A 25,018-nucleotide genomic window follows, 5' to 3' on the forward strand; every position below is an offset into this window, starting at 1 on the left:
ACCTTCTCCATCTTCATGAAACCCCTCCCTGGAATTATACACATCCTGCCAACTCTCTTAGCCAACTGCCCTCAGTTTTTTATTAACTGGTTTTCTTCTCCTTTGGGCCTTTTAAATGTTGTTTATTCCCAAACGGTGGTACTGGGATAACTTTGGGAATGGGGGGAAAAGGATCAGGAGCTGCTCTAGGTGAGTACATCGTATGCCTAAAACATGGGGAAGCATTAAAGGGGAAAAAAAAAAGTGGGGGGAATCCCAGCAAGGAAAAACCCAATAATATTCTGGAATTAGGGTCTTGCGATGAGTCTACTATGAATCTTTTCTGCAGAGTACATAGATTATTATAAATGGTCTTTTCTCAGAGGAAATCAGCTGCTTTAATTGTTTCATTCCTTCAAGGGACAATGTCAAAGTTGTTGAGCCCAAAACTGCTCAGTTTGATCACTTAGCTTACATGGAAAATTTTTTCCTAAAGAATGCAGAAAGGAATTTCTATAAAGCAATTAATTTATCCTCTTTTGCCCAGCCAAAAGCAGCTGGGCCGTTTCCTGTCAGTTTAATAATAAACAGCTCAGCCCTCTCTTGCCCTCACATCTTGAGCCCCACATGCTCCTCAAGATATGGTAAATGCCTGTCCGGGACATATGACAACTTAAAAGACCCTTAGCGTGTGGAATCCTGTTGAGAAGTTCCGATGGTCCCAAGACGTGGTTCCTGCTTATAAAGCCCAGGATCTAAAATAAAGGAGAGGCACTTTGGGCCAATGGCAACTTCACAGAGTTTTCAGGGTGCTACAAACTGTCTTGAGGCTATAATTAAAAGTAACAGCATATTGTCTGAAAGGCCAAAATTAGCATGGCAGACGCGATACACTCTAACCAACCAGGAACAGAAAAGAAAGGTTTGGTATTATACGTTACACATTTTTAAGGAAAATTTACTGCGGCTGTCAGATTGGAGCTGACAACGTATAAAACATCACCGACTTTTCTCTTCCATTTACCTTTGGAAGGAACAGGCTGTGGTCAGAGGCAGGCTAAGTGTTGGGTGGAGGCTTATCTTTGTGCTGCTTTAGAGAGTCTACAGTTGGAGAGGAGGATTCACCAAGGCAAACTTGGGATGATGTGAACGCTCTGGTGAAGGAAATTCTGTCCCCAAAAGTCGTGCCATAGGGCCATCTCTGGACTTGAAAGCTTGCTGTTCTTGGCACTGGCCCAAGATCCTGGGCATCTTCTTAGCAGTCCTTTGCCTGGGCCTTCACCCCATCCTGTGAGCTCTCAGGTAGGAGAAGTGATTACAGTAGAAACCGCAGTTAGGCACCAAGAGAGAAGGGAGAAGATGGGGCCTTGAGTCCCTCCCTGCTCTGTGTAATCCTTCTCCCATAAGTCCGCATTCGGTGTTGCCCGCACCCAACTCTTGCACCTAGAATGAGGTAGCAAGATCAGGCCACACATGCCCATCTGTTAAGCTGATGATGTTTGTGGAAAGTCCCTACTTTCCCGTGTTAGCTCTGCTTCCTCAGACAGCAACCCTGCGTTTAGTAACAGTATCTCAGTAAAAATGCAGCGAACTCTATGAGTGATAACGCACTAAGCCCTTACCAGTCCAAACCAATTCATGTTGAAGGATGGATCTGCTGGCGGCCAATTTTGAAGGTGGTTGGGGGAGAAGAAAGGTACAGTTAGAACCTTGGAGACCATGTCTGGACGAGAATCCCAGAACATTCTGGAAATGGGAGGAGCCAAAGAGGGAAGGGAATAGGAAGGTGGAGGAGGTCTAAACAGTCTTTTTTTTTTTTTTTTAAAGATATTTATTTATTGAGAGAGAGAGAATGACAGAGAGAGAGCATGAGAGGGTGGAGGGTCAGAGGGAGCAGCAGACTCCCTGCTGAGCAGGGAGCCCGATGCGGGACTCGATCCCGGGACTCCAGGATCATTACCTGAGCCGAAGGCAGTCGCCTAACCAACTGAGCCACCCAGGCGCCCAGGAGGGGGTCTAAAGGCAACATCACTTATGCCCCAGTTTTCTTCAGGCCCTGATAATTGAATCAGACAAAAGAAAAAAAAAAAAGAGAGAGAGAGAGAGAGCTCTTTACATAGGTGAATGGTGTTTCTTTGAAAGGAAGAAATGTGAAATTGACCAAATAAATCTGGTAATGAGCCAGGCCATATGATGATAGAAAGTTCAATGCTGGAGACCAAAGAACAGGGCGATGTTAATGTTTTCTTTAAAAGGTGCATACCAGGGCACCTGGGTGGCTCAGTGAGTTAAGCATCTGACTCTTGATTTCGGCTCAGGTCGTGATCTCAGGTTCGTGAGAATCGAGCCCAGCGTTGGGCTCCGTACTCAGCGTGAAGTCTGCTTGTCCCTTCTCTCTCTGTCTCTCATAAATAAATAAAATCTTAAAAAAAATTAAAATTAAAAAAAAAAAAAGATGTACCAAGGAGAGTATAGGGAAAAATAACCAAACAACTGATGAGTCCCTCTGGGACTCCAGGACACAAGCCCAAGGTAGAGCCTGAGTGTGGATGTACAGAACACCTCAGTGCTGGCATTCAGAAGAGACACCTCAAATGAGGCACCCCACCCCCATCACTAGAAACTGCACTATTCTGAATACAAGCTTCCTTTTCTGAAGACATTGAAGTTTTAATACAAAGTCTGTACAGCTTGTTTACTCAACTTCACTTATTTTTTTTTAATTTAGAGAAGATCAGAAAAGAACATTTTAATACAATTTATATAGAGACAATGGAAGGGAATTAGAAATATTTTGGTTTACTTATAAATGATAATACTGTCAAGAGGACTTAAATTGGAAATATTTAGGGGCGCCTGGGTGGCTCAGATGGTTAAGCATCTGCCTTTGGCTGAGGTCATGATCTCAGGGTCCTGGGATCAAGCCCCACATCGGGCTCCCTGCTTGGCGGGGAGCCTGCTTCTCCCTCTCCCTCTACTGTTCTCCCTTGCTTGTGCTCGCTCGCTCTCTCTGTCAAATAAATAAATAAAATCTTTAAAAAAAAAAAACTGGAAATATTTATTTCCCCAAAGATTGCCACATTTTTTTTTTAAAGATTTTATTTATTTATTTGACAGAGAGATAGACAGAAGAGCACAAGCAGAGGGAGTGGCAGAGGGAGAGGGAGAAGCAGGCTCTGCACTGAGCAGGGAACCCGATGCGGGACTCGATCCCAGGACCCTGAGATCATGACCTGAGCCGAAGGCAGATGCTTAACCATCTGAGCCACCTAGGCGCCCAAATTGCCACATTTTGAAACAAAGATTTCTCTGCCATAAAACTAGGTTGAATATTTTAAAAATGACAAATGGACACCATAAAAGGTTTTTGGTGTTTTTGTTTTTTGTTTTTTTGTTGTTTTTTGTTTTGTTTTGTTTTTTTGGTCGAAAGTGCCCTTTTGGTTAAAGGATTAGCAAATTCAAGTAAATTCTACAGGCTCATTAACTTGCCATATTTGACTAATTTACCAAAAGTGGGAGCAGTGAAAAGATATAAAATAGCAGCTCATGATCTCTTTCTCCAGCTGACTTTAAAGAGACATTAAAAAACGAACAGCAAATTCAAATTACTAGTAACATAAACAAGGAAACACACTTCTTTCTATACTTCAGGTGTGAATAACAATTTATGCAGAATTATATTGTTTTGGCTGTGTGGAAATATTTTTACTAAGTGTCAAAAGGAAATCCTTCAAGTCACTTAAAACTTTTTAAATACCCAATATTCACATGTGATCTTCAATGTCAACTAAGAAATCCTAAATTCAGGGGTGCCTGGGTGGCTCAGTTGGTTGGGCTTTTGATTTCGGCTCACATCATGATCTCAGGGTCATGGGATTGAGCCCTATGTCAGACTACGTTCTGGGCATGGAGCCTGCTTGGGATTCTCTCTCTCTCCCTGCCCCTGTTTGCCTCCCCCACTCCAAAAACAGAAAGAAAAAGAAATCCTTAATTCAATACTCAGAGAAAAAAAAAATCTCAAAAATTTCATTTTTTCTGTGGCACCACCCTTTATCCAACTTCCTTGGATTTGTTGAAAGTCTTACTTAAAAACTGGTAAATTACCTGTGAATTACATACCCTCAATCTCTGGATTCAACAGCAAGGCCACTTAGAAAATGGGATCATTTTATAGGTATATTTTAAAGGTTTCACATATGTATTTGTCCTTCCTTCTACCACAAAGAAATCAGCCCCGTGTTGAACACCTAAAGACTATTTCTTGTGCCTCTCCCGCCTCTGTCAGATAAAAAAATGGATCAATAGGGATCATTTTGGGGGCGCCCTTTTTAGTTGTTTGTTTCCCTAAACTGTCTGAACAATTATCTCAAAGTCCCATATTACTTGGTCTAAAGTTTTAGCATCTACATCTTGATGTCATCAAACTGACCCAACAGATCTTGGATGGCATCCCTATTCTGCCAATGACCTAGAATTGTGGGAGGATAAGAGACATTTGGGTAAGTATCTGATTGTAATGTAGAGTGTATTTCTTTTCATGGATTGTGGTGAAAAAACTTCGACAGCCAACATTAAAGACCAAGTTGACAAGACTTTGGAGTAGTGGGCACCACACATTGTGGAGGATGGATGGTGGCGTTGTATGAAAGGGGGATTGTGAGTCGAAGCGTCCCTTTCATTGAGGGTGGGGTGGGGAACACAGTGGGTGTCAGAGTCAGTGGATTTGGGCAATGAGATACATAGAGTAACTCCACCCCCACGAACACACGCACACTCCATTTCATTTAGAGCCACCTGAGGCCTCAAGGGGACGGTAGGGAAGAAGGAAGAACATAGCTGTGCAGTTGGAAACAGCAGTTGTCCAAATTGGGGCTCCCCGGGAATCCTGATATTAAACAAAACATGTCAGTTGGTAAATACTGAACTGTCTTGGGGCCAGTCAGATCTTTCTTCTTTGTATCTAAAATCCAAATTTCAGGGGCACCTGGGTCGCTCAGTCGTTAAGCATCTGCCTTAGGCTCAGGTCATGATCTCAGGATCCTGGGATCGAGCCCCGCATCGGGCTCCCCGCTCAGCAGGAAGCCTGCTTCTCCCTCTCCCACTCCCCCCGCTTGTGTTCCCTCTCTCACTGTGTCTCTCTCTGTCAAATAAATGAAATCTTAAAAAAAAAAATAAAATAAAATAAAATAAAATCCAAATTTCACTGGTCGCAGAGACTAGAACCCAAGACTGATCCCCAGGGCAGCATCTCTGTCTCCACACTCTGATGTCTTCCCAGAGAATGAACGTAGCTGTAACCCCACCCGTGGGAACATGCATTGGCTTGAGGGGGCCAGATGTGAATGGAAATGTGCTTGTTACACCAAAAACAGAGAGGTCATCTCCCAACATCCGCAAACATTCTCCTCCTTTCCATCTGAAAATCAAGTTTCACGCATTGTATCACTGAGTTGATTTAAGTCTCTGAAGGCTGGGCAATGTTTCTAGCAGATTGTTTTCAGTTTTAGTGCTGGGGTTGGGGGGGAGTTAGAATTTTGAGTTTGAAAATGCATCTCTGTTCATAGCTAATTCCAGAGAAAAATCGAGTCAGTGTTGGCCCACTCTACTAGAAAGATTAAAAAACCGACCCCATAAAAGGGTATCTGCACTGGGATGAAGGGATTCCAGCACAGGATTTTCAGGCGCTGGAAGGCCATGTCTAGTTGTGTTTAGAGTGGAGATGGTCCATCTCTCTTGGAAGTTAATCTGCTCGCCCATCTGAGGCGAAACTAAACGTATTACGGCATATGGAAAAAACAACCTCAACAGATTCCACAGCAAGGCCGTGGTGAGAACTGATGTGGGCAGGCGAGCTGGCTTGCTGGAAGCTGGGGCTGGCAATGACCAACAGCAAGGGCTTAACAGCATGGCTCTGGCCTTAGCTGGGTTTCCCACACCTGGGTTCCCACCACTGCTTTACCACTCACAACTGCATAACCTGACCCAGCCTCAGTTTCCAAATCCACACCTTGGGATAAGAAGAACACCCTTCACCTGTTAGGCTGTTATAAGAATTATAGAATTATAACGATCCAATGATATAAGACATAATTATATGCATGTGAATTATATGCATATGAATATATAATAATATATATAATTACATGCACGTGAAGGACGTAGCAGGTGTCAATAAGTACAAGAATTAATTAATATGTTGGGTTTTTTTTAAAGTTTTTTTTTTTTTTAAAGAAAGGGTGGAATTTAATCTTTATTTACAGGACACAGCAAGGTAGGAGATTCCACATAGAAATAAGAAACCCACTGAGAGGAGGAGCTTCATACAGGCCGTAAAGTTTGGAACAGGTCAAGTAGAGTTTCGTTGTAAAAAGTGCTACCATAACAAAACACGTTGAAAAAGAGTTCTTAGAGAAACAGTAAGACAAACTTCTACCAAACAGAGTCCTCAGCAAACAACTTTCTGCCTCAGCTATACAATCTAAAAGTTAAAGGTCCTAGGAGTGCCATCCTGAACTTGGAACCTATAGTTTCTGGCACGACCTTCTCATCTGCCTCTACAGAGAAATCCTTCTCAATCAAATTTAATGAAGCTTTCTCCACAGACTCATTTTCGTGGTTTTGTAGAGCTTCCACCGTGTCCAAACCTCCACATTCTTCCATCATTATACTAAGTTTCTCAGTTTCACCTAGTTTCTCAGCAGCCCATACAGCTTCCTTTTGTGTCTTAAAATCTGCCTCAGAGAGAACACCAACGAGGAATGGGACTAATCCATGATTCACAACTTGTTGTATCTGGTCCTGGCGGCCAGCTGTCATGTTTCACGTTGTCCATGTAGTTTCCTTCTGAATATTAGTTTTGGGGTTCATTAGCAGGCTGGGAAAGACAGCAAGTAGTCCTGCATCTATTACAACCTGAGTCTGTTCATCTGTCCCAGTGACAATACTTCCTATGGCTCTTAGCACAGGAGTCACAATGGGCAATTCAGTAGCTCCTAGAAGCTTCACAAGCTGGGGCACAACTCCTGTTTTCACAACCATTTCAATCCATTCATCTGGACCATCGGGAAGGTAGCAAATGGCCCAGCAGGTATCTGCTAATATTTCTGGATCACCATGATGCAGGAGACGAACTAATGTAGGAAGAATCTGCTCAACAGCATCTAACAGGGGTGCAGGATTCTTGTTGTGACAAAGGTCTGGAAGCGTCCAAGTAAGGTTATGTAAGTAACCACATGCTAAAGATCACATATCAGGAACTGCAAGGAGAGCCCATAGCAGGTCAACTGCACCATACTTGATAACCAAGTCTCAAAAAACTGAACCATCACCTGCAATGTTTCCTAGAGCCCATACAGCTTGTTTACTGATGTGGGCATGGGAAGATGCCAAAGGAGAAATGAATGCTGGGATAGCACCTCCATCTACCGCAGCCTTGGTCTGTTCTGATGTCCCAGAAGCAATGCTAGTGAGAGCCCAGGCAGATTCAAACTGAATGAGACTACAGTCAGTTCTGCCCAAGAAGACACAAATTTTGGAATCAAACCGGTCCAGATTATGTTGTCTATGATGGGCTGTTCTTCCCTAGAAAGTAGTTTCCTAGCAACTTGAGTAGCCTGGAGCTGGCTTTCCAAATTGTTGCTATGTATGCCTTTGACAATGTCATCAACAGAACAATGTGCAGTGCCCTGGTTGTTGTGGTTTTCCTGCAGTGGAGAGGTGGTGTCATCAGGAAATCAGCTTACGTTTCTCCTTTTCAGCATCTGGTCAACCTTCTTAGCTTTCCTCAGCTCCACATTAACTTGTATCCAGTGCCGCCTCATTTCTGTACTGTCTTTCCCCTTGTTCTTGGATCTGTTAAGGTGGGCAGCTGGTGAATTAGCATTCTTGTTGGTGGACATGGTTATGAGACAAAGGGAGAAAGCTACACGGCCGGCTCAGGCTTCCACAGGAGGCGGTGTGGGGCATGCAGGCTGCGGGTCAGCTGCCCTCAAAACGTCCACCACGGATCACCCCAAAGAGGGTGTGGCTAAAGATTTTATGTATTTATTTATTTGAGAGAGAGAGAGAGAGCATGAGCTGGGGGGTGGGGGGGAGCAGCAGAGGGAGAGGGAGAAGCAGACTCTCGGCTGAGCAGGGAGCCCGACGCGGGGCTCGATCCCAGGACCCCGGGATCATGACCTGAGCCGAAGGCAGACGCTTAACCGACTGAGCCACCCAGGCGCCCCAAGAATTAATGTTTTAAAATAATTATTAGTGATCACATTGTGTCTCTCTTTCCTTCTGGCAGGGCAAGAAACATAGCACTGGTTTCTCAGTTTCTCCAGTTTATATTAGTCTTCCCCTGTCAGTGAAGACACAATGATCTTTCTACTTCTCAGCAAAACAGAATTTTAACAAAAGTCATAGTTTTTTAGTCCATACTATCATTTTTGATAGGCATGGGGCCCAAATTTCTTCTCAAGTAGAGTCTGGCACCTGGCACTCATCCTTTAAAGTGGGTGGAGTAGGGGAATAATTTATAAAAGGACAAAGCGCTGTTAGCCCTGAAAGGGATTTTAGAGATCATCTCGTGATGTGAAGGCTCATGCTGACCTTCGCTCCTGAAAAGCACTGGTATTTGATTTTGCTCAGACAAAACAAAACACCTTTTAAAAATTTTTACCTACCCCTTCCTTAAATATGGAATAAAGAATATGCTAGTTTCTTCGTCTCACGTGAGAATTCGATTATTTATACCAAATCATCTTCCCTTTTCCAAAAGACAGGAAGAAAGAGGAATGATATTTCTCAAACACCTACATGATAAGCAATTTCCACATCATCTCATTTAATCCCCATAACAACCCTAGGAAATAGAAGATTCTTTTAATTAACAGATAAGGAAATTGAGGCCCAGAGAAGCTAAGTGACTTGCTCAAAGCTGGTCAGGAAGTGGTAAAACGGGCACTGGAATCCTGTTGTGACTCAAATATTCATGTTCACTCCAAAAATGACTTGGTGTCTCCACAGCCCTCACCCTGTGTGATTTTCTTCACAGCACTTACCACCACTCAACATTGTATTATATACTGATCAGTGTATTTGTTATTTATTTCCATCATTAGAACCTAAGTTCTGTAAGAGCAGGGTCTTTCTATATCCCTCGAGTGTAAAACAGTGCCTGGCACATAGTACATGCTCAAGTAAATGTTTGTCACATGAATGAATGGATGAATGAATGAGTTAGTGAGTTAATTAATGAATTAATAAGGGGATATAACAGAGAATTAAATGTCAGATTTTTCTTTAAAGATTTTATATATTTGAGAAAGAGAGAGAGAGAGAACGAGTGATTGGGAGGGAGAGAGAGAGAGAGAGGGAGGGAGAGAGGGAGGGAGGGAGAAGCAGATTCCCTGCTGAGCAGGAAGCCCAATGTGGGACTCAATCCCATGACCCCAGGAGCATGACCTGAGCCAAAGGCAAATGTTTAACCAACTGAGCCACCCAGGCACCCCTAAATGTCAGATTTAAATGTAAATAGCGGGCGCCTGGGTGGCTCAGTTGGTTAAGCGACTGCCTTCGGCTCAGGTCATGATCCTGGAGTCCCGGGATCGAGTCCCACATCGGGCTCCCTGCTCAGCAGGGAGTCTGCTTCTCCCTCTGACCCTCCCCCCTCTCATGCTTTCTCTATCTCATTCTCTCTCTCAAATAAATAAATAAAATCTTTAAAAAATAAATAAATAAATAAATAAATAAATAAATGTAAATAGCATATAACTCTGGCAATAAAAAAGAAATTATACATAATAAATTATTTTTTCTAGGTGATCTCATACTTCTATATAATTTTATTCTCTTCAAGAAAATATACATTTAACTGGCTTAAGAGGGCTAGTTTATAGATTCTTGATACAGCTGGAAATGTTGGTAATTAACACCAGGATACCCTCAAATAGGACTGAGATTATCCAGAAAAGCATTCATTTAAAAACTGTGGCCACAAGGAAACTTCATGAATTAATAGTATTTGTCCAAACCAAATTTATCTTTGGGTTCATTGACTCAATCACAATAATGGTTGCAGTTCAATCTTTTGAGGTTGATTTTTTTCTTGAAGATGTCTATAAAAGATTGGCCTTACCTGTTTGTACCTATTTGAACATAAACCATCCTTCGGTACTTCCCCAATTTATCTTTGGGTTCATTGACTCAATCACAATAATGGTTGCAGTTCAATATTTTGAGGTTGATTTTTTTCTTGAAGGTGTCTATAAAAGATTGGCCTTACCTGTTTGTACCTATTTGAACATCTTTCAAGTATTTTAAAATCTCATTCTAAAGACAGATGTCACGCAACACCTTCCAGAAAGACAACTGGGCAGCTATATAAATCACTGAATAACCTTTGAGTCTGTGATTCAATTTCCAGCATTTATACTGAAGAATCATTCAAGATGAAAAAAAAATTACAATCCTCACAATGAAATGTTATGCATTCATTTAGAAATGTCATGCAAGAATATTTAGTGACATGAAAAGTTGTTCATACTATATTTTTAAATTAAAAAGCAGGTTACAAAACAGTCTGTAAGTCTGCTTCCAATTTTGTAGAAAACATGCATGTATGTGTGTGAGTCTGAAAAATATATATATATCAAGCTGTTAAAAGTGATAAACTTTTGGTCAAAGAACTAGAAATTATTTATTTGTTTGTTTTAGAGAAAGAGAGAGAGCGCAAGCAGGGAGAGGGACGGGGCAGAGTGAGAGAGAATCTTAAACAGGCTCCACTCTTAGCGCGGAGCCCAACGTGGGGGCTGAATCTCATGACCCTGAGATCAAGACCTGAGCCAAAATCAAGAGGCAGACACTTAACCGGCTAAGCCACCCAGGCGCCCCTAGAAATAATTTTTATCTTAAAAATATCTGCTTCACGTACATTCCTGCTTTTTCTATAATTCACACATCTAGCTTTTGTAATAAGAAGCCATTTTTCACTTAAGGAAAGTCTAGGAAACAGGTCTGTCTTCTCCAATCTATAACTCTAGCTGCTAGTCTTCAGGATGAACCCCTTCTTTTCCCGAATGGCTCTGCGTTCCCACATTTCTTCCCCATCCCTCATATAAGCATCTCTGGTGATCACATGACGTGCATTATCTAAGTGGCTCTACCAAGTTCCCCCTGCAGACTTTCAGAACTGCCACAGTTTTCCACAGAAGTTACTTTTTGGAAAAGGCAACAGTGTGTGCCTACCATCTCTTTCAGTTTTCAGAAAATGTGAGGTCATGGGGAAATTGAAGGTCCAAATTTCCCCTTGGCCTTTACGTCTCTTTCCTTTTGAGTGAACTATCATGTATGTGGTATGTATGTGTGTGTGTGTGTGTGTGTGTGTGCACGTGTGCACATGCCTGCGTGTTCTGGGGGACAGGCTCTGTAAATGAGTTGAAACCTTACTTTATGTTGTTGCAGTCGCTGCTTTTGACATTTCTCTATCCCTCATGTTCAGTGTTTTTTTACTTTGTCCATATTTATTCTTAGTTTTCTTTTCCGAGCACCTTCCTAGCGGGAGACCTGGTTCCAGGTCTGTTACATAGGACACGTTGACTAATCACAGAAACGTGGCACTCATTTGCATTTCACAAATGTTTCATTACTATGTGTGTTGTGCTCTTTGACTTATGTAGCATTTTCATAGAGATTATATCATTTGACCCAGTGACATGGGCATTATTCTGTCTTACAGATGGAAAAACTTAAGACTCAGGGAAATTAAAGAACTTGCACAAGATGCTCCCACTGAGAATCAGTGGAGGGCGACCGGAATCGGACTTGTTGGCCTCAAGTTTCTGACTGGAAGGTCTCTACTCTCTTCTCCCTGTAGTGAGGGCTCTCTGAATTGTTTATCACTACAAATGATAATATGAATGAGAAGACTGATGTCACAGACTATTAAAATGATTAAAAGGCAAATAAAACAAGAGGATTCCTCAGACCCAAAGTAAACCAGTCAAGAAAAGCAAAGTGACTCAGCTTCTCATCAAAATTCTGTCACAGAGGGGAGGTGGGACCATTACAAGGTTACCCCTCAAGTGGGAGTGAATGTTTTAGAATGCTTCTTTCTCTTAGATAACATCTTGTTTCCTGTCAAATAAAAAATTCTAATTTAATCACTCAAAAGCTGTTTAAAAATATCTTAATCTTCTGGTTTTTCCTCAAATGCTTTTTAAATGCTTGTTCTCTGGAAAAAAAAAAAAAATGGCTGAGCAACTTGGCTCCTTACCAATCTGTGGGGTCTCTAGAATAAAGATTAACTTTCACATGGCACTTCTAGAGTCCTCAATTTCAATGAGATTTTAAGTTGTTTTTTTTTTTCTACTATCAGCCACCCTGCCTTAAAGGATAGGTATGCCTTGTATTCTTAGCATCTCCATCTAGAATCTCAGGTGTTTCAGCTATACACATTTAGATATTGCTTCCTCGGTAGTCTCCACACCCATATCCCCTGTGACTTAGACCACAGAGTTTTCATCTATCTGCCAACAGCACAGCAAATCAGGCCTATCTGTATGTTGACTGACATTTGGTTAACGGCCCCTCCTTTGTGACTGGGACCCTGTGTGGCACAGATGGTTAGCTGACCCCCCAAAAATTCATGCTCCCCATTCCCAGGGAGGATTTGTTGCTGGAAAGTGACTGCCAGACAAGAACCGTATTCACCAACCCTCCTTGCCTATCGGTGGACCTTGTAAGTAGTTCTCATCATGTAATGTGAGCAGAAGTTGATGCATACCACTTTTGAGTTGAGGTATTTAATGATGGGCTACAAAGTCTTTCACTGTCTCTTCTTCTCGGCCATTGGCTGAATGATGCCAAAGTAACCTAACAATGACAAGATGGCAGAGCCATAAGGTCGAAGCTGCCTGGGTTCCAAAGTCACTGCTTAGAGGAGAGCCACCTGATCTGTATTAGTCTGTGGCATGAACATAAAATAAATGTTTGTTGGGTTATTCCACTGAGATTTTGGGATTATTTGTTATGACAGCTTTTACCCGGATTCATACTGGACCTATAAGCCCAGATATCCCTCCTCATGAGGCCTAGATCATTAGGCCTGGATCTTCCCTCCTCATTAGGATTCTGGAGTTCGATGAGCCTGAATCTGATATGAGTATTAATGGGTCGGAGGTGGCATGATGCTACAATGGAAGTTCTGTCACTGATTCATGCCCACCGCAATTTTGGGGGGCTATGGCAGACACCGCTGGTTGCCTATCAATAGCCATTATCCCCTTCCTTCTAGCTCAACCCAGGTTTTGTTGGAGGTGGCAATGTGCTGGCCCAATAAAAACTGTATTTACCAACCTCCCTTGTAGGTAGAGGGATCTGACCAAATGTGATGTATAGCAAATGTCCAGTTTCCAGTTTTTGGAAAAGTTCCTTAAAGGGGAGCAACGTTAGCCGACGTGCCTCTTTGGCCTTCTGTCTTCTTCCTGTCTTCAAGGTTTTTCCAGTGCGTAGTTTCAGGAGCCACCTTATGACCATGAGCATGAGAGCCATGCACCAAGGATGATGGGACACAAAGACACGAGGTCTCCAGTGGCATTTTGGGCTCTCCTACCAAGTGTGGGTTGCCAACCACTGGAATTCCTGTTACGTAAGAAAAATAAACTCCCCATCTGTTGAAGCCACTGTTTTGCGGGGTTGTCTCTTCCCTGCAGCTGCTAAAAGCAATCCTAGCTGACTGAAGGGTGACCCTTCTGACACAACCCGTGTCATGTATCTTCATTTCAGGCTGGTCTTTCTGCCTTCCTTGCTGTATTCTCTTCTTCTACTCACTTTAATTCTTCCCAGCCCAGGACTTACACTGGACCATAGCACTACCGAATCTCTAAGCCCATAGGGTAACTCTTGAGAATAAAGTGCTCGCTGACCCTTTTTCCAGTCATTTAATTTAGCCTCAAATCCTGCTCCTTGGAGTGACACACAGGAATTTCCAAGCACCTTGTCTCCATAATACCCTCACACCACTGCTTCGTCTCTGGACCAGACAGCTCTGCCATCTCAACTCCATCGGTGTAATTATGGTATTTAAGAGAAACCCAAGAAGTTATTTAAGTTCATTCACCTGCCTCCAGGCAGGACTGCAATTAGCTCTTCCAGACATATAGTTGGTTTCCACGGGCCAAAAAAGTGTCTCACAAAGCATGACTCATTGGTAACTACGAAGGAGTCCATTTAATCTGTTCTCAGTTTCCCTGCCAGTAAAACGGGTACTGTGATCGGAGCAGGGAACGACAAGACCTTCTGCTTAAATCCATGAAGTTGAAACTGGAATACGATGGCTTGCTTTCTTCGGTGCTGTACTGAGATTAAAATGGCCAAATATCCTGCAACTCCTCCCATCAAGAGATTGGGTCTATTTTCCCACCCATTAAAGCTCGGTTGCCTTGTAACTTGTTTGAACCAATGAATGTGGGGGAAGGAATGTTGTATAAGCTCTAAAGCAAGCCTCAAGGAGCCTTGTGGCTTCCATGCTCCTCCTGGTAGAAAGTTCCCTCGACCACAGAAGGAATACCGAGCTAGAGTCCTGGAGGATATGGGACCATGTGAAGCGGGAGAACAGCACCAAGGTCCTGAACTTGTGAGTGAGGCCAGCGTAGACATCCCATTTCAACTGAGCCATCGGATAATTGCAGCCACATGGATGACCACAGCAAGACCAGCAGGGCTGCCCCACTGAGCCCAACCCAACTTGTCAACCCACAGAATCATGAGAAATAATAAACTGCTGTTGCTTTAAGTCAATAAGCTTTGGGGTAACATATTAGTTTCCCAGGCTGCCATAGCACATTACTACAGACCCAGTGGTATTTATTCCCTCACTGTTCCGGAGGCCGGAAGTCCAAATTCAAGGTGTCGGCAGGACCACGCTCCAGCCCTGACGCTCTAGGGAAGACTCCTTCCTTGATTCCCTACTTTCTGGTGGTTGCTGGCCGACTTCGTGTTCCCTGGATCGTGGTGGCGTAACTCCGGTCTCTGCCTCTGTCTTCACGTGGCCTCTTTTCTTTTTTTTTTTTTTTTTTTAAAGATTTTATTTATTTATTTGACAGAGAGAGACACAGCGAGAGAGGGAACACAAGCAGGGGGAGTGGGAGAGGGAGAAGCAGGCATCCCACTGAGCAGGGAGCCCGATGTGGGGCTCGATCCCAGGACCCTGGGATCATGACCCAAGCCGAAGGCAGACGCTTAACGACTGAGCCACCCAGGCGCCCCCACGTGGCCTCTTTTCTATGTGTGTCCGTGGCTCTGTGGCTCTTCTTCTAAGGATGCCACTGACTAGACTTAGCGCCCACTTTAATGCAGTATGACCTCATCTCAACTTACATCTGCAAAGACCCTCTTTCTAAAACAAGATGACATTTGCAGGTACCAGGGCTTAGGAATCTTTGGGGAGAGACACGATTCGACCCACAACAGGTGTTTGTTAAGCAGCAAAATATAACCGATACTGGTGCTCCTTCCTATAATTTTTGTACTTCAAACACATAAAGATAATAAAATAGAAAGGATTATCAGTTCTGAAAGATAATACATGACAGTGTTGAGAGTTTCAGAATCTCCCCGGAAGAAAACAGATAAGAAGAATATTTTATTTATTGTCAAGGGTCCCAACGGTGGCGCAAAGCAAAATTTGTTATAAATCAGACAGTATCGGGTCATATCTTTATCCCTGTGTAAGACTTATTTTATGGGAATGAAACATACATGCGCTTTCCCTCTCAGATCAGAGCATGCTCTGGCCAGCATGGCATGTTAAATCTGTGTAAAGGTCAAAGCTTTGTTAGAACCTTCTGGTTACCGATGTCCCACTTTCTCTTCTGCCTCATCCAAACTTTCTAAAGGAGTGGTCTCTACCAGCTTCCTCCATTTCCTCTGCACTGACTCCCCCCATAACCCTATGAAATCTGACTTCCTTTCCCACAACTCCACTAAAACTGCTGTTTTAGACATTTACACTGACCACCAGCAAGGCAAATCCAATGGCTCTTTCTTTGTCCCCGGACCTTTCGAATTGCCCTGTTAGCTTGCTTTTCTAGCGCTACCCTATCTGCCACATCTGGGCCAAATTCTTCTTCCTCTCTTTTTGCAGCTTTTCCCTCTTACACCAACTGGCAGTGGCTCATGCCCTGGTCCCATGATTTTCCTCTTCCCACTACACTTTCCCACCTTCATTGATGACTTCCTAATTAATATGTTCCTTCCTGACCTCTCATTCAAGTTCCAAACCTATATCTCAAGCTACCCCATGGAAATGTTGTAGAGTTTATGCTTCTCTGTATCAATCAGAGTGGGCTTGGTTATGCAGTGATAACAAATAATCCGAAAATCTTAGTGGCTTATAAAAACAAAGACCACCAGAGAGCAAGTGTGACTCTCCCCTAACTGTCTTTACTCCAGGGCGCAGGCTACAGACCCATCTGGAACATTGCTGATCGTACAGAACAGGGAAAAGTTGACATGGCTCTTAGAGCTTCACCTCGAAGTGACCACATCACCTTCAGTAAGGTGAAAAGTAAAATCCTCTCACAGGGAAGGAGTGCTAACTATCCATCACTGTGCAGCCTACTCCATTCTCTTAAACAAAACTCTACAAGAGAAGTTTAAATCACCCTCCCAAAACTTACTCAGATTTCAAGTTTTCATAATTACTCACTGGCACCATCTTTATCCAGTTTCCTCAGAATGGAAATCTTGGTGTTATCTCTTTTATAAATCTCACCTTTCCTAATTACAAAATTTTGAAGAAAATGTGGGAAATATACCCACATACATACATACACACGCTTCACATGCCAGGAAACAAAAATCATCAGTAATACAACTACCCAGGTATAACACTGATAACATGTTGACATATGTCCTTCTGGTCCCCTCCTTACCATATGTATTGATCCATTAACTCTACAGGGAAATATATACATATTTGTTTTTCAATAAGAATGATTTCATACCATACATACAGCTTTGTGGCTGTCAAAATCTTATCAAGATAATTTCAGTATTTTCTTTTCTTCTGTTTTGAAAAATAGCATGGCAATGACTTGCAAATTTAAATATCCAGCTCTGACCTCTCTCCTGAGTCTCAGATTCCTAAATAAAACTACATAGTAGGAAATTCCACTTGCATTTCTAATATGCATCTTAGACTTAATATGCCCCCAACTAAACTCTTGATTCACCCTAAAAGGCTGCTCCTCGTCCACCCTTTTCAATCTCTGTGAAAAGCATCCATCTCCACCCAGAACTCCAACCCCAGAGACATGGCGATTTCTCTTTTTCTCCCACTGTCCCCAGCCCACATCTAATCCATCCGCTCAATCTCCAAGTTGTATCTCAGACCTGACTGCCCCTCCCCCCTGCAGTCCCAGCTGCCACCACCACCCATCTGGAACCTGACTACCTCCCAGTTATTTTCCTTGCTTCCACTCTTTGCTTCTCTGTGGGGAAGCCAGAGTGCACTTTTAAACCCCAGAATGGAAATCTTGGTGTCATCTCTTTTGGGATGTCAATCGAGTCATGCCTCTGTTCCAGAAACCTTCCCATTGCACTTAGAATAACATTTCAACTTTTCCCATGGCTTATAAGGATTTGATTGCTGCCAACTTTTCTCCTCATCTCTACCACTCTCCCTTCATCCACTCTACTCCAGACACGCTGGCTCTTTCTTTTCTTCCAACACACCAGACTTACTCCAGCCACAGCACTTGCTAATTCCCCCACCCAGTCCCAGCCCCAGTCACCGACCCACTCAGGGATGACTTCCTCGTCCATTCTTTTGAAGTATCCACACTCTCCACATGGCCCTTGTACATTCTCTGCATAGCTCTTATTTTATCTGATATTTCCTTGTTTCTTTCCTGGTTTACTTTATTATCTTCCCACTGGAAAATGACTTATATTTTTTGTTAAAGGTTTTATTTATTTTATTGAGAGAGAGAGAGAGCACAGGAGTAGGAGGAGGGGGAGGGAAGAGAAAAAGAGAATCTCAAGCAGACTCTGGGCTGAGCATAGAGCTGATGCAAGGCTCGATCTCATGACCCTGAGATCACAACCCAAGCCGAAACCAAGAGTCGGTTGCTTAACCAACTGAGCCACCCAGGCAACCCTGGAAAATGACTTCTTTTAGAACAAGAACCTAGACTGTCTTGCTCACAGCTCTATCCTTGGCCCTTAGAACTCTGCAGGTACACAGCAGGCTACAGTCAATGTTCATGAGAAGAGCAAATGAACAGTTATTGAGGTGCTTCTCAAATCCAGTTGACTCCCTTTGAAGTATCTGTGGCCACAGTCCTTTTCTTCTTGTGACTCCAGCCTAATCCCAGAGCTCATCACCTCACAATGGGGATGACTGCAGCCCCCTCCTGATCCATCTCACAGAACCCCCTACCCCACCCATTCTGCACACAGCTACTCTTCCCATCGTAACAGTTTCATCTGTTGCTCCCCTCCCTGTGCGTTCTGGCGACAATCCTGCCCTAACCCTCACCCAGCCACACAAACTCCATCTCCTCTGTTCTCTTAGTCAACCCGCTCCCTCCCGCTGAATTCTGGGGGCAGATACTGGTTGTTGTTTTTTCCCCCTCTCAGACTGCCTAGAGAAAGTCAGAGGCAATCAAAAAAAATTCTTGTGAGTTGAATAAAGTGATCGGTATACAACAGGTAATATACAACAGTTATAGCGGATATATACAACAGAGAAAGTGGATACCCCTTCTAAAGGGATATTGTGAGAGCAGACAGTGATTTGGAATGAAAGAGGACAATACGAGCAGGTGAAGCAAACCAGTGAGAACGACAACAGGGAGGCGACGATCCTGTTCCCGCAGAGACCAGACGGCCACCACTGCCTTGAAGCAGGAGATGGTACATTTTTAGTGGACTTTGAGCCTGACTTTTTCTGCGAGCATAAGGGAAAATGGGCCGTCATGCTGGTATAAATCAGTGCCTGCTGACTGGCACCCCGTAGGCAGCTCTGGTTGGATTCCCCAATGACCCGGGACCCCGGGGGGTTATCTTCTTGGTGAGAACTTAACTTCTCTTGAGTTCTCAAGTACGGCGCCAAGAACCGAATGCAGACAACTCAAACAACTCAAACCACAGAAGGGGTCTGCTGTGTGTGGACTCTTGCCCTGTGTCGCAGCAAGGCAGAGCAGGGATTTGGAGGACAGCCCTACTATCTGTGGCCATTCTTCCCACTTTCTCTCATGGGGGGTCTGGTGCAACAGGGGACTACATCTCCCTGTTCAAACGGGAGAATCCAGCCCAACCATTCAGTTACACCCACGCCAGGAGAACCACATCCTTCTTAGCAAACACCATACCCTCTTGTGCTAATCTCTCATCAAATGTCTGGGCAATGAGGCAGAATCTTTACTCTATGCTTTAAAAACCATATTATTGGGGCTCCTGGGTGGCTCAGTTGGTTAACTGTCTGCCTTCGGCTCAGGTCATGATCTCAGGGTCCTGGGATCGAGCCCCACGTCAGGCTCCCTGCTCGGCAGGGAGTCTGCTTCTCCCTCTCCCTCTGCCCCTAACCCCGCTCATGCTCTCCCTGTCTCTCAAAGAAATTTAAAAAGTAGTATCTTTAAAAAATAACATATTATTTAAAAATAAACATGTTATCAACTCAACTCCTTATCTCAGGTCAAACGCAAATCGTGGGTACATTCATCTGATGGAGACAAAAAAAAAATTTTTTTTGGTTTTAGTTTCCGGGCTTTTCCAGGAAATAGGTAATGTGACTATAATGTAAGGAGTGATCAAAAAAGCATGACCAGATTGTACACATCTAAATACCTGTTGCTGGGTTTTTTGTCTTTTGTTTTTTTTATAATTTCACACAAGAAGGGCCATGCAGTCTATGCTGAGAGAGCTGGCTTCCTGAAATCATCTTTGGGGGCTCTTCTTGGCAACTGCTTTCAGAGCTACTTGAAGAGGCCGCTAAAAACCAGCTCCATGATTTTGAAGTCATATCTTTTCATTAACTCAAACTGATACTACCTAATTTAACAGACTTGATTAAATGCTAATGACTTTGGCTCATTCCAGAAACCATACAGTGTATCATTTATGGATATGTGCGTGCGTGCGCGCACACACAAACACACACACACACACTAAAAGTACAACTTGGTGGTAGTGCTGACCTCTGAAGGAGCAGAATATGGGGACTTCAAATTTATCTGTAATGTTCTCTTTTTTCATTTAGAAATATCTAAGACACAAGTGTCCAAATGTTGGGGCGCCTGGGTGGCTCAGTTGGTTAAGCGTCTGATTCTTGGTCTTGGCTCAGGTCATGATCTCGGGGTCATGAGATGGAGCCCCGTGTGGAGCCTATTTAAAAAAAAAAAAAAAGTGACCAAATGTTCACATTTGTTCATTCTGCTCAGCAGGCTCTCAGGTACCTGCCATGTTACCATCTATCTGTATTTACTATATTTTTGAAACTTTCCAAGTAAGAAAAAAAGCAGATTCTCCCCCAGGGGAAAAAGATTTCATGCCACTGAGCTTATTTTTTAAAATAAATGTCCCCCAAACTCTGAGAGCAATTCTAAAAGGATCTCCAAGAATGTTCTGGATACTGCTAGGATCCTTAGAATAAGCAGCTCTAAGGACCAAAGCCAAAAGGACGAAGCCAAAAGGACCACTTTAAAGGCACAATGCCCAAAAGGCAGGGTTAGGAGGCAAATGAAGTCTCCCTCCTTTCCCAGTCCATAATCTTGGGTTAATGTCCTTGCTCCTTGCAGACAAGGCCATGACTTTTTGTCTTTGTATTTCCAGGACCTGGTGCAGTGCTCAGAACAGAGTAACCCTCATTAGCTGGAGTGTATTCTCACTCTCAAACTTATGAGCCTAGGATTTGCAAGCCTCCTAACTCATCCACACACCAGAAAGTCAACAGATGGGAGAAAAAAGTTGATTACTTTACAGTTCTGCATTTCTTACTCTAGTTCCAATTTAGCCTGAATACCATTAGGTAACCTGTTTGCTATTTTTACCTTTGACCTCTTGCATAGGAAGAACAATAAACTTTATCCTTTGAATGATAAGAGTGCTTGTGAAGCCTCTCAAGGTTTCTAAGCAGAGTGACACTAACATGTTGTACAAACATAAAGTCAATCCCAGAGCCAGAGGGACCCAAAAAAGTGTGAAAGAAGTCCAGTTTATGTATACCCGGATCCAAGGGAAAACACAGTGAATTACATCATCTGGATCTTGTTTGTGAGAGACAGGGATTCTGATTCCGACATGCCATTTCATTTCAAAGAGCAAGAGTTTATGCAAACGACAGGTAGATTAGATTGTGAAAGCAAAGAGTGAGTGAAAGTGTGACAACTAGAGTCTAAAAGAGAATCAAGAAAGAATTAAGTTGCTAGAACATCCACCTTCATCGTTAACCCACCTATTCAATGAATAAAGGCAGAAAGCAAGGAAGATGGAGGTTACCACCATCTTTAGTTGTCTATCGGGCAAAGAAAAAAGGAGAAATGTATGACCATTTTAATTTCTGAAGCATGACTTCAGAGGTCACGCAGGGATCTGGCAGAGAAGATAAACAGGAAGAGGTAAGAGACATTTAAGAGCAGGGGTCAAGCTTGCAAATAAAGATTTAAAAGAATGATAAAACCCAGCGGGGCGGCAGGGATGTCCACTATCACCACTGCTATTCAACATAGTATTAGAAGTCCTAGCCACAGCAATCAGACAACAAAAAGAAATAAAAGGCATCCGAATCGGCAAAGAAGAAGTCAAACTCTCACTCTTTGCAGATGATATGATACTCTATGTGGAAAACCCCAAAGACTCCACCCCAAAACTTCTAGAACTCATACAGGAATTCAGTAAAGTGGCAGGATATAAAATCAATGCACAGAAGTCAGTGGCATTCCTATACACCAACAACAAGACAGAAGAAAGAGAAATTAAGGAGTCGATCCCATTTACAATTGCACCCAAAACCATAAGATACCTAGGAACAAATCTAACCAAAGAGGCAAAGGATCTGTACTCAGAAAACTATAAAATACTCATGAAAGAAATTGAGGAAGACACAAAGAAATGGAAAAACGTTCCATGCTCATGGATTGGAAGAACAAATATTGTGAAGATGTCAATGCTACCTAGAGCAATCTACACATTCAATGCAATCCCCAACAAAATACCACCCACTTTTTTCAAAGAAATGGAACAAATAATCCTAAAATTTGTATGGAACCAGAAAAGACCCCGCATAGCCAGAGGAATGTTGAAAAAGAAAAGCAAAGCCGGCGGCATCACAATTCCGGACTTCCAGCTCTATTACAAAGCTGTCATCATCAAGACAGTATGGTACTGGCACAAAAACAGACACATAGATCAATGGAACAGAATAGAGAGCCCAGAAATGGACCCTCAACTCTATGGTCAACTCATCTTTGACAAAGCAGGAAAGAATGTCCAATGGAAAAAAGACAGTCTCTTCAACAAATGGTGTTGGGAAAATTGGATAGCCACATGCAGAAGAATGAAACTGGACCATTTCCTTACACCACACACAAAAATAGACTCCAAATGGTTGAAAGACCTCAATGTGAGACAGGATTCCATCAAAATCCTAAAGGAGAACACAGGCAGCAACCTCTTCGACCTCAGCCGCAGCAACTTCTTCCTAGAAACATCGCCAAAGGCAAGGGAAGCAAGGGCAAAAATGAACTATTGGGACCTCATCAAGATAAAAAGCTTTTGCAAAGCAAAGGAAACAGTCAACAAAACCAAAAGACAACCGACAGAATGGGAGAAGATATTTGCAAATGACATATCAGATAAAGGACTAGTATCCAAAATCTATAAAGAACTTATCAAACTCAACACCCAAAGAACAAAGAATCCAATCAAGAAATGGGCAGAAGACATGAACAAACATTTTTCCAAAGAAGACATCCAAATGGCCAACAGACACATGAAAAAGTGCTCAATAGCACTCGGCATCAGGGAAATCCAAATCAAAACCTCAATGAGATACCACCTCACTCACACCAGTCAGAATGGCTAAAATTAACAAGTCAGGAAATGACAGATGTTGGCGGGGATGTGGAGAAAGGGGAACCCTCCTACACTGTTGGTGGGAATGCAAGCTGGTGCAGCCACTCTGGAAAACAGTATGGAGGTTCCTCAAAAAGTTGAAAATAGAGCTACCATATGATCCAGCAATTGCACTACTGGGTATTTACCCCAAAGATACAAAAGTAGGGATCCGAAAGGGTACGTGCACCCCGATGTTTATAGCAGCAATGTCCACAATAGCCAAACTGTGGAAAGAGCCAAGATGTCCATCGACAGATGAATGGATAAAGAAGAGGTGGTATATATACACAATGGAATATTATGCAGCCATCAAAAGGAATGAGATCTTGCCATTTGCAATGACGTGGATGGAACTGGAGGGTATTATGCTGAGCGAAATAAGTCAAATAGAGAAAGACATGTATCATATGACCTCACTGATACGAGGAATTCTTAATCTCAGGAAACAAACTGAGGGTTGCTGGAGTGGGGGGTGGGGTGGGAGGGATGGGGTGACTGGGTGATAGACACTGGGGAGGGTATGTGCTCTGGTAAGTGCTGTGAATTGTGCAAGACTGTTGAATCTCAGATCTGTACCTCTGAAACAAATAATGCAATATATGTTAAGAAAAAAAAAAAGAAGGTAGCAGGAGAGTAAGAATGAAGGGGGGGAAATCAGAGGGGGAGAAGAACCATGAGAGACGATGGACTCTGAAAAACAAACTGAGGGTTCTAGAGGGGAGGGGGGTGGGAGGATGGGTTAGCCTGGTGATGGGTATTGAGGAGGGCACGTTCTGCATGGAGCACTGGGTGTTATGCACAAACAATGAATCATGGAACACTACATCTAAAACTAATGATGTAATGTATGGGGATTAACATACCAATAAAAAAATTAAAAAAAAAACCCAGCGGGGGTGTGAATGTGAGAAAATGATCACTCTTAGGGCTAGGGCAGCTGGTGGAAGCATAAATAAGTGTAACTTTTCTGGAAGACAATGTGGCCATGTGTATCAAAAGCTTAAAAAATGTTTCTTTCCTTTGACCAGGCAATGCCACTCCTAGAAATTTTTAAGGTAGCATTTGCCCTAACACATCGAGATGTGTGTATAAGGCATTCCATCAACCTCTGTACGGTACTGTGAAAACTGGAAACTCTGAGGCACAATAACAGAAAATGAATTCAACAAATCATTTTATATGCAATCAATGCAATTTTACAGAGCCTCACCTCAATTACAATGTAGATCTACATTGATTGACATGGAGAGTTGTTCATAATATTTAAAATTAACAAAACAAACCCCAAAGCGGCATATCCAATAAGATCTTATTTTTGTGAAAATGGAAGGCTATACATGCAAATGTTGAGCTGTAATTTATGGGTGGTCGACATTTCTGCTTACTTGTTTCCTATTTCTCACGTTGAACACGGATGAAAAGAACAGAGGGCAGGGGAAACTCTTTCTGCCACCACTAATCCTGCTTTTTTAGTACTGCATTTGATCTGAATGCAGTGGGACACAGTATCCTATGCCAACTTTACCAATTTGTTTGATCTCACGGAACCCCGGCATACAGATGCCTTCATACATACTTTCAGAGAGATCAGCCTGTTTTTATTGTGTGTCCCCAAGTTGTCCAAACAGCCAGGTGCACCACTACAGCGTGAGTTCCAGAAGCAGAGGGACCACACTTACCACAACCATATAAACACATGCATTTCCCTGGACCCTAGAGAACCCTTGAGGCTGCTGGTTGCTAATAAATTAGACTAGATCCTTGTGGGAACTGGGATAGTACATTTTGTTTTAACACTTTCCTATTGACCAAAACAGGAATAAGCACCTGATTGTTTGCCACTGAAAAAAATTAAGGCCTCCTGTTTCTTTTTTTTTTTTTTTTTTAACATTTTATTTATCAGAGAGAGAGATCACAAGCAGGGGGGAGGGGTACAGGG

At 42.9% G+C, this 25,018-nt stretch overlaps 1 protein-coding gene and 1 pseudogene across 2 annotated transcripts in view; both read right to left on the reverse strand.

The window, feature by feature from the left end:
• Positions 1–25,018, reverse strand: part of DOCK8 (dedicator of cytokinesis 8) — a 222,503-nt gene that overhangs the window by 192,350 nt on the left and 5,135 nt on the right. The window lies entirely within an intron of this gene.
• On the reverse strand, positions 6,186–8,044 carry LOC118534771 (importin subunit alpha-1 pseudogene; annotated as a pseudogene).

The sequence above is a fragment of the Halichoerus grypus genome, chromosome 14 (genome assembly GCF_964656455.1).
Source record: "Halichoerus grypus chromosome 14, mHalGry1.hap1.1, whole genome shotgun sequence".
In the NCBI taxonomy this organism is placed as follows: Eukaryota; Metazoa; Chordata; class Mammalia; order Carnivora; family Phocidae; genus Halichoerus; species Halichoerus grypus.